Genomic DNA, 10,374 nt, shown 5'->3' with positions numbered 1-10,374 from the left:
GCGGACGATACTTGAACATGAGTTTCAGATCTTGGGATCTATATGAATTTCCTCTGCTGCATAGCACGACTAAGCATTCATGGACCGTGAAAGCCGCCTCCCAGCTAGAGAAACCACGATATGTGATCTTTGCACTGCAAACTGGTAAAAAGAATTCAGTGTCACAAGATGTTACATTATTCGATGACTGCAAATTGACCAACGTTAAACTCTATTTAAACTCGGAATTTTATCCCTATGATGATTTAAATTTAGATTTTGAAAAAAATAGATTCGCCGTCCTATTCAACATGTACTCTCGTTTTCGCAAATCTTATTATGGATGCGATGATAATGCAACGCTATTAACTGTTTCAAAGTTTCTACATTGCGGTCCTCTCGCGGTCATTGATTGCTCGCGACAAAACGAGTCTGTCAAAACTGCTACCGTGGACGTGAGAATAGAGTTTGAATGCAGGGAAAATATACCGGCGAATACTACCGCCTACTGTCTCATCTTGCACGATCGGGTTGTCGAATATAATCCATTGACCAATGTAGTCTGCAAAATTATATAAGTCAGCAAATATCCCCTCCATTGCATATGAAAAAATATAAAAGATTGAGATGTTTGACGATCGACATCAGTCTGCGATCGGATCTTGTCATCAAGGCTGTGCCAACGTTTGTGGATCTACAAGGATTTATCGTTGGGAAAAATTTTGTCGTGAAGGAAGCTGCTGTTCTGAGAAAGGGATCCATACTTTCTCATTACATTTTTACATGTCCCGAACCATGGCACATGCTCATAAAATCTGAGAGATGTCAGGTTTTATGGTTGATGAAAAATCACCATGGATTATCGTGGAATGATGGACACGTTTCATATTGGAAATCGAAACGTTTAATTACGACAGCGGTGATGGGTGCAACGGGGGAGGATGATGATGCGTCACCTCTCGTGTACGTTAAAGGGCATGAAAAACGGCAATGGTTAGCCGATATACTGGACAATGATGCGAGAAACGATGTGATTATCGAAACTTTGAATGCAGACTATGAGGATGTAGCTTCTTTAAATAAGTTAGATGTTAAGAATACTGTACGTTGTGAAAATCATGTAAAAAATTGCGCTTTACAAAATGTATTTAAGATTTATAATTGGTGGTTGAAACATCATGATTCATCGAATCCATATTTATAATAAATTGATGATGCAATATATTTTTATCGTCTTTCTTATTCTCTCCTTTCTTTCCTCATCTCTATCTATGTACGTGTGCAGTATCGTGTTTCCGTACGTGACACAGCTGCCACAGATATTGTATTTCGATACTACATTGTGGTACATGATAAAACATTTAAATATTTGATAATTGAATATAGTTTTACGTTCGATGACCGTTCGACGAGCGTTCATTCCCGTTCGATAGCCGTTCATTTCCGTTCGACGGGCGTTCGTTTCCGTTCGATTACCGTTCAACGGGCGTTCGTTTCCGTTCGACGGGCGTTCAATTACCGTTCAATTCCGTTCGATTACCGTTCAATTCCGTTCGATGACCGTTCATTTCCGTTTGATGACCGTTCAATTCCGTTCGACGAGCGTTCGTTTGCGTTCGATGACCGTTCAATTACCGTTCGACGACTGTTCATTTCCGTTCGATGACCGTTCATTTCCGTTCGATGACCGTTCAATTACCGTTCGACGACCGTTCATTTCCGTTCGATGATCGTTCAATTACCGTTCGACGACCGTTCAACGAGCGTTCGTTTCCGTTCGACGGGCGTTCGTTTCCGTTCGACGGGCGTTCAATTACCGTTCAATTCCGTTCGATAACCGTTCAATTACCGTTCGATGACCGTTCATTTCCGTTCGATGACCGTTCAATTACCGTTCGACGACCGTTCAACGAGCGTTCGTTTCTGTCCGACGGGCGTTCGATGACCGTTCATTTCCGTTCGATGGGCGTTCATTTCCGTTCGATGACCGTTCGATGAGTGTTCGTTTGCGTTCGACAGTCGTTCGTTTCCGTTCGATGATCGTTCGACAGGCGTTCGTTTCCGTTCGACGAGCGTTCGATAGTCGTTCGTTTCCGTTCGATGACCTTTCGAGCAGGGTTGACGCATTATATTATAGCGTTATATTATATCATGCATACTTTTGTCTTACGGCGCGTTTTTGGTAAAGCGATAATGATATGTCCCTATTCTAAAGTTTCGTGTCGAGACCTCGTTGTTTCCTCACAAAGTCGCGATATGATAATATTAATATTATATTATATACCATGCTGAGTTTCATGGGACCGTACTTTTGTCTTACGACGCGTTTTTGATATGGTGATAATGCCACATCTCTACTATAAAACCTCGTGCCGGGACCTCGTTCTCTCATCAGAAAGAGTTTAGAAGTGCGCGAGTAAGAAGTACGTGTTGAATTTAAAAAAAAAAAAATGGATTGCGTTCTTCAGTTTTATAAAAACTGGAAGGCAAAATTGTTGAACATCCTGTTCATCGTCGTGTTAAACATGACTTTCACGTGGAACGTAAGTATCATTTTCATGATAAATTGTTAAAAATTTGTGAAAAAAAAATTGTGTAATAATATTTTTGATATAGTTCCAGGATGAAGTGGTGATTCCGGGATTTGTAAATATTGAGCACCGTCAGTGGGTGCGGGCGGTGCGTCGGCAGGCGCGGGAGGACTTCTCCTATATGTGGGGCGACACCCCGAGAGTCTCCAGGTCGTAGATATTTTCGACCTGCGGCGGCTCTTCGGGGAAGAGCCCTACGAAGAAATAGAAGAAGAGGAAAATTGGATCCAGGAAAAGGTGCAGGAGCAGGAGCAGGAGGAGGAAAGAGGAGTGGAGGAACAGGAATGGATCGATAGATGTAAGTGTTTTTTTTATAAATCTTATTGTAATATATTTCTATTAACACATCATTTTTTTTTCTGTTTCAGGAGCGGCCTGCCTTTAGCCCGGCGCATCGCCCCTTCCCCCTTATATATCTTTTTTTATATTTTATATTTTTTATATATATATTATATATTTTTTATTATATTTTTTAAATTTTATATTTTTATTATATATTTTAAATTTTAAATTTTATATTATTATATTATTATTTTATTAGACACACACACACACACACACACAAATTGTATAATACACACACATTTTAAAATAAATGTTATATTTAGTATTGAAAAGAAATGTATTTATTTACGCGCCTCTCCTTGCGTTCCCATCCCTTGCGTCTCTCTTGCGCTAGTTGTAAGTATAGCGATATCGTTCTCTCTCTCTCTCTTTCGTACGCGCTATCGTTCCAACAATAAGTCTCGCGTTAGTTGTAAGTCTCGCGATATCTTCGTTCTCGCTCGCACGCGTTATCTTAGCTATTATCGTTCTCTCTCGCACACGTTGTTCTCGCGATATTATAGTTCTCTTTCGTATGCGTTCTCTTCGCGCTATTATCGTTCTCTCTCATTCACAAGCTCGCCGCTATCACTCACTTACCTTTGCGTCGTCCTGCTCCCACCTATGTGGCATCTTACAATGCATCATCCTTGTCCTACGTTGACGCCATCCTTGTCGCACGTTGATGCCATCCTTGTCGCACTGTCCTCTTCACACACACTTAGCGCTATCCTTTTCCCACACGTAGCGCTATTCTTCTCACACCACCGTCTTCTTTCCGCGGATCCCCCCTACCCGCGCGGACCCCCTCATCCATCGCTCGCGCCGCGGATCCCCCCTACCCGCGCGGACCCCCTCGTCCATCGCTCGCGCCGCGGTTCCCCCTCGCCCCTCCCCCCCCTCGGAGCCCCTGCGTTAGAACCGGCTTAGTCTTACTACTAATACTAATTAATAACAGTTTTAATTTCATTACAGAGAGTTAACAGAGCTATTAGGCGGAAAACATAGCATTGAACCTTTACTACTGTCAGGAAATAAAGGCATAATTTCAAACAATAATGAGAGAGCATCTACATCTACATCTTTGTAAGTGTTATATTACATTTTAAATAAACAAATAGAATCTTTAAAAGAAAATATTTGTATATAATTGATTATATATATATATGTGTGTGTGTGTGTGTGTGTGTGTGTGTGTGTGTGTGTGTGTGTGTGTGTGTGCATACATATCTGTTTGCAGTATAAATGAAGATAATAATAACATTATTGCATCGCATCAGGCAGCATTTGAGTCTAATGCAAATACGACTCACAATAAATCAACATTGCAACAGGAAACATATGAGTCCACATATGATAGTGAAAATACTTATGACACAAGCGATAAAGAAGTAAGTAGAAAATTATATACAAGAACAAGAAGAATGATAATTTTCCTATCTTATATTTCCTTTCAATAAAAAAATAATGACAATATTTAATTTAGAATATTAAGACATCCAAAATGAAAAGCCGTACTAAGAAAAGTGGCACTACGGCACGAGTTTTAGAAGTGTGTCAACAACATCTTGAGAATGTAACGGATGACATACGCCAAAAAAATAAAAATCAGGATGAGATTCAAAAAACAATATTAGAAGAATATAAAGCAATGAGAAAAATACACGAGGAAGGAATGATAAAGATGCAGGAGCAATCGATCATTGCAAATACATTACGAGAAGAAAAAAACAAATTATTACGGCACTTTTTAGAAATGCAAAAAAAGTGATATGATATATGGCGATAGAACAAAGATATGTGATATAAGTCCAAAGATATTTTAAATAAGTCTATATTTGTTGTTCAGAGGATATATCACTATTTTATTTATTTCTTATTGTTAGTATGATCTAATGTGATAGTACTGTTGGTTCTTATGTGATATTAATGTTTGCTTTTTTTGTGATATTAATGTAAGTTTAGTTATGGTATATATTTAAATGTATTTAGAGTATATTATAGTACAGAATATATATTTTTGTTTTGAGATTCAGATATTATGAAGATTATATCACTAACAATAAGATAATATCAGTAAGGATTTTCAGTTTGTTTTTATTTTTGTTTAAAAATATATTTATTTTGAAGAAATACAAAAATATTTATAATAAAAAAATAAATTATGTCTAATTGTGTAATTTTTCTAGAATAATTATATAAATTAATATATTATGAATAAGATGTTATATACATAACATGTTTTTCAATTGACAGTTATTTGATGACATATCTCATCCCGTTTATGTATACCCGTTTCATATTCTCTTGGTGCTTCGTTGTTTGGTATGCATCTATTTTGTGCATCTATATCTGGTTGTTGGTCGTCTAACGCTGCTTCAAAAAGTTGTAAGTCTTCGATGTTGGCCAGGTTGTGTAAAACACAGCACGCATGTATAACACGTACCATGCGTAGGATATTTCGTAGTTTCAAATGGTACAATTGGCGAAATCTCTGCTTTAAACACCCAAACGTGTTTTCGATTATTACTCTACACAAACTTAGTTTTTGATTAAAAATTCTTTGGTTTCTTGTCAAATGTCCATTATCTCTATACGGAACTATTAGTTGTCGTAGACAAGCGTATGCGCTATCTCCTAACAAGAAATTATCTGGAAAAATATTCATAACATTTAAAATAGATTTTAATATTTAATTTGTAGCTTTTCATTTTATAATATTCTATTTTCAACTAACCTCCACAAAGTTCATGTAAATCATTATACAGGGCGATCCTGAAAAACGATCCGTCTATAAAATGACATATTCCTGACACCATTCTAAGACAATTTTTCCTTTACCAAAATTTGATTTGAAGCGTAGTTTTTGAATTATGAGCAAAAATAGTTAGTAAATCACGCGTCGAGTACAGAAGGCAGGCAGGAGCGGCGCGGCGTGCCGCGAGCGCGGGCGCAGCTGACCGCCCGACGGGTGATTATCACCGCATGAGTCGCTAACTATTTTATCTTATAACATAAAATTATGCTTTAAATAAAATTTTGGTAAAGAAGAAAATGTCTTAGAATTACGTCAGAAATACGTGTTGCTTAAAATAACGTTATTTTAATAATGAAAAGTTGTTCCGGATCGCCGGCCGTCCGACGTTGCAATCAGCTGATTGCTACACGCGATGTGTGTATGGCGGAGTGTGTGCGTAAGAGAGAGAGAGAAAGAGAGAGAAAGAGGGAGAGAGGGAGGGTAGGAGGGACAGACATTCATACACACGCACGCACTTTTTTTCTCGCTCTCTTTCTCTCTTTTACGCAACACTCATACACTCTCTCATTCAGTCTCACTCACACTCTCTCGGTCACTCACTCACTCACTCACCTGCTTACTCACTTGCTCATTCACCTTGTAGCAGCGTAGCGAATCTTCATGCTATGTATTGTTGTATCTGCTGCACGGTTATGATTGCTAGAGATGCGCGACACATTGAAATTTTTTCGATTATTAGTCTCACACTCGATTGACACAATACAGATTACGCGATAACGAGTTTACTGTTTATTCACTCACTATTGATTTATCGATACCAAAAATTACTTTCAAAGAAACGCGAATGCAAACAGCACATGACTCGACGCGAAGCGACGGACCGCGGAGACTGCGCGACCACAAGAGTTATGTTGCCAGAAACGCGACACGCGACATCTAACAAACGACTTGCGCGTGGCGCGTGATTGACGCGAGATAAGACGAACGATCGGCTAAAACCTTCGCATTGCGAATGCGGTAGAAAACATGAAACGTATAATGACATACTTACAAAATTAATTATTTATTATAAATAATAACTATTAATAATTTCAAATTATAATAAATAATTATTATTTTAAAAAGCATGTGTTATACGTTATTACGTTTTCGAAATTATTGCATTCACGATGCGAAGATTTAAGTCAATCGCAAGAATAATGTAATTAAAATTACATTTGGAAAAATTTATTTTTATTCTGCTCACAATGAAATGTTCCAACGTGAAAATGTATTGGTCGCTCTGAAAAGAGCGGATTGACTAAAAAAAATTTTAAAGCAGATGCTCAAAATGCCCGCCATCCATCCTAATGCAAGCTCTCATGCGTTTTAATAAGTTTCTTTCGACGTTTTCCATTATTTCTTCGTCAATATTCCAAATAGCGAATCGTAATCTTGTCTCCAGATCTTCAATATCTTCGGGAAGCGTTTTATAAATTACTTCCTTGCAGTATCCCCATAAGAAAAAATCTAGAGGATTGAGATCCGGAGATCTTGCGGGCCAACGTATCGGGCCGTACCGACCCATCCAGCGTCCGGGAAAATTCTCGTTTAAGTAATTCGTAACGATCCTGGCGTTGTGTGGCCCAGCACCGTCTTGTTGGAAGATAATATCGTTTCTTTCAAATAATGGCACATCTTCTAAGAAATGTGGTAGATTTTCTGTTAATAAATCGACGTAGATTCTTCCAGTTAAAATATCTGGAAGAATAACTGGACCAAGTATTTCAGTGCCCATTATTCCAGCCCATACATTAATCTTCCAACGAGTTTGAAAATTTCGAAATCGCGTGACTCTGGGATTTTCTTCGCTCCAAAAGTGCATATTATGCACATTAAAAATTCCTTCTTGTGTGAATAGCGATTCATCGCTGAATATCACACGAGAGGAATATCTGGGATCTCGATCGACGTTTCGCAGAAAATTTTCGCAAAACGTTCGTCTTGCAGGGTAATCTGCTGGTCGTAAATGCTGCACGCGTGTATAATGAAACGCGTGCAACTTTTCTTCTTTTAATATTCTTTGTACGGTTGTATAGGATAAATCGTGTTCTCGAGCAACTACCCGAATACTTGTTTCGGGATTATCCTCAAAAGTACGTATAACTCTCTCCGTGTTCCGTACATTTCTAACATCGCGATTTCTCCCAGCGTCGTGTTTGTTCGGCAGGACACTGCCAGTATCATACAGTCTTTGAGCTGCTCTAAGTATGACGCGACCCGATGGATGTCTTCGGTTTGGATATAATTCGGCGTATCTTCTTGCAGCAGGGTTTTGCTGCCCGTGACACTCGCCAAGTGCCATCAGCATGTCATAATATTCTTGACTTGTGTACGCTGCCATATCTTCTTCGCGCTTATTGATAATCGCTGATAATCGCAGGCTTATTGATTGCATCATCGATCGTGCGTCTAATTTATACGATCTTCGCTGGGGGTCTATGCCCCTCCTCGCCTCCCGCGACCAATCGCGAATGTAGCGGACGCTAATTAGTGATTGGTCGCGGGAGGCGAGGAGGGGCATAGACCCCCAGCGAAGATCGTATAAATTAGACGCACGATCGATGATGCAATCAATAAGCCTGCGATTATCAAGACGAACGTTTTGCGAAAATTTTCTGCGAAACGTCGATCGAGATCCCAGATATTCCTCTCGTGTGATATTCAGCGATGAATCGCTATTCACACAAGAAGGAATTTTTAATGTGCATAATATGCACTTTTGGAGCGAAGAAAATCCCAGAGTCACGCGATTTCGAAATTTTCAAACTCGTTGGAAGATTAATGTATGGGCTGGAATAATGGGCACTGAAATACTTGGTCCAGTTATTCTTCCAGATATTTTAACTGGAAGAATCTACGTCGATTTATTAACAGAAAATCTACCACATTTCTTAGAAGATGTGCCATTATTTGAAAGAAACGATATTATCTTCCAACAAGACGGTGCTGGGCCACACAACGCCAGGATCGTTACGAATTACTTAAACGAGAATTTTCCCGGACGCTGGATGGGTCGGTACGGCCCGATACGTTGGCCCGCAAGATCTCCGGATCTCAATCCTCTAGATTTTTTCTTATGGGGATACTGCAAGGAAGTAATTTATAAAACGCTTCCCGAAGATATTGAAGATCTGGAGACAAGATTACGATTCGCTATTTGGAATATTGACGAAGAAATAATGGAAAACGTCGAAAGAAACTTATTAAAACGCATGAGAGCTTGCATTAGGATGGATGGCGGGCATTTTGAGCATCTGCTTTAAAATTTTTTTTAGTCAATCCGCTCTTTTCAGAGCGACCAATACATTTTCACGTTGGAACATTTCATTGTGAGCAGAATAAAAATAAATTTTTCCAAATGTAATTTTAATTACATTATTCTTGCGATTGACTTAAATCTTCGCATCGTGAATGCAATAATTTCGAAAACGTAATAACGTATAACACATGCTTTTTAAAATAATAATTATTTATTATAATTTGAAATTATTAATAGTTATTATTTATAATAAATAATTAATTTTGTAAGTATGTCATTATACGTTTCATGTTTTCTACCGCATTCGCAATGCGAAGGTTTTAGCCGATCGTTCGTCTTATCTCGCGTCAATCACGCGCCACGCGCAAGTCGTTTGTTAGATGTCGCGTGTCGCGTTTCTGGCAACATAACTCTTGTGGTCGCGCAGTCTCCGCGGTCCGTCGCTTCGCGTCGAGTCATGTGCTGTTTGCATTCGCGTTTCTTTGAAAGTAATTTTTGGTATCGATAAATCAATAGTGAGTGAATAAACAGTAAACTCGTTATCGCGTAATCTGTATTGTGTCAATCGAGTGTGAGACTAATAATCGAAAAAATTTCAATGTGTCGCGCATCTCTAGCAATCATAACCGTGCAGCAGATACAACAATACATAGCATGAAGATTCGCTACGCTGCTACAAGGTGAATGAGCAAGTGAGTAAGCAGGTGAGTGAGTGAGTGAGTGACCGAGAGAGTGTGAGTGAGACTGAATGAGAGAGTGTATGAGTGTTGCGTAAAAGAGAGAAAGAGAGCGAGAAAAAAAGTGCGTGCGTGTGTATGAATGTCTGTCCCTCCTACCCTCCCTCTCTCCCTCTTTCTCTCTCTTTCTCTCTCTCTCTTACGCACACACTCCGCCATACACACATCGCGTGTAGCAATCAGCTGATTGCAACGTCGGACGGCCGGCGATCCGGAACAACTTTTCATTATTAAAATAACGTTATTTTAAGCAACACGTATTTCTGACGTAATTCTAAGACATTTTCTTCTTTACCAAAATTTTATTTAAAGCATAATTTTATGTTATAAGATAAAATAGTTAGCGACTCATGCGGTGATAATCACCCGTCGGGCGGTCAGCTGCGCCCGCGCTCGCGGCACGCCGCGCCGCTCCTGCCTGCCTTCTGTACTCGACGCGTGATTTACTAACTATTTTTGCTCATAATTCAAAAACTACGCTTCAAATCAAATTTTGGTAAAGGAAAAATTGTCTTAGAATGGTGTCAGGAATATGTCATTTTATAGACGGATCGTTTTTCAGGATCGCCCTGTATACAGGGTGACCCATTTTAACTTAGACAGCCAAATAACTCGAAAAATAAGCAAGATAGAGAAAAATGTTTTAGACAAAAGTTGTATGGTTTCGAGGGGGCCATAAGATGG

This window comes from Camponotus vicinus, unplaced genomic scaffold, assembly GCF_025532165.1.
Source record: "Camponotus vicinus isolate PSW18456_S1 unplaced genomic scaffold, iyCamVici1.0 SCAF_8, whole genome shotgun sequence".
Classification (NCBI taxonomy): domain Eukaryota; kingdom Metazoa; phylum Arthropoda; class Insecta; order Hymenoptera; family Formicidae; genus Camponotus; species Camponotus vicinus.
This window is presented reverse-complemented; position numbering follows the sequence as displayed.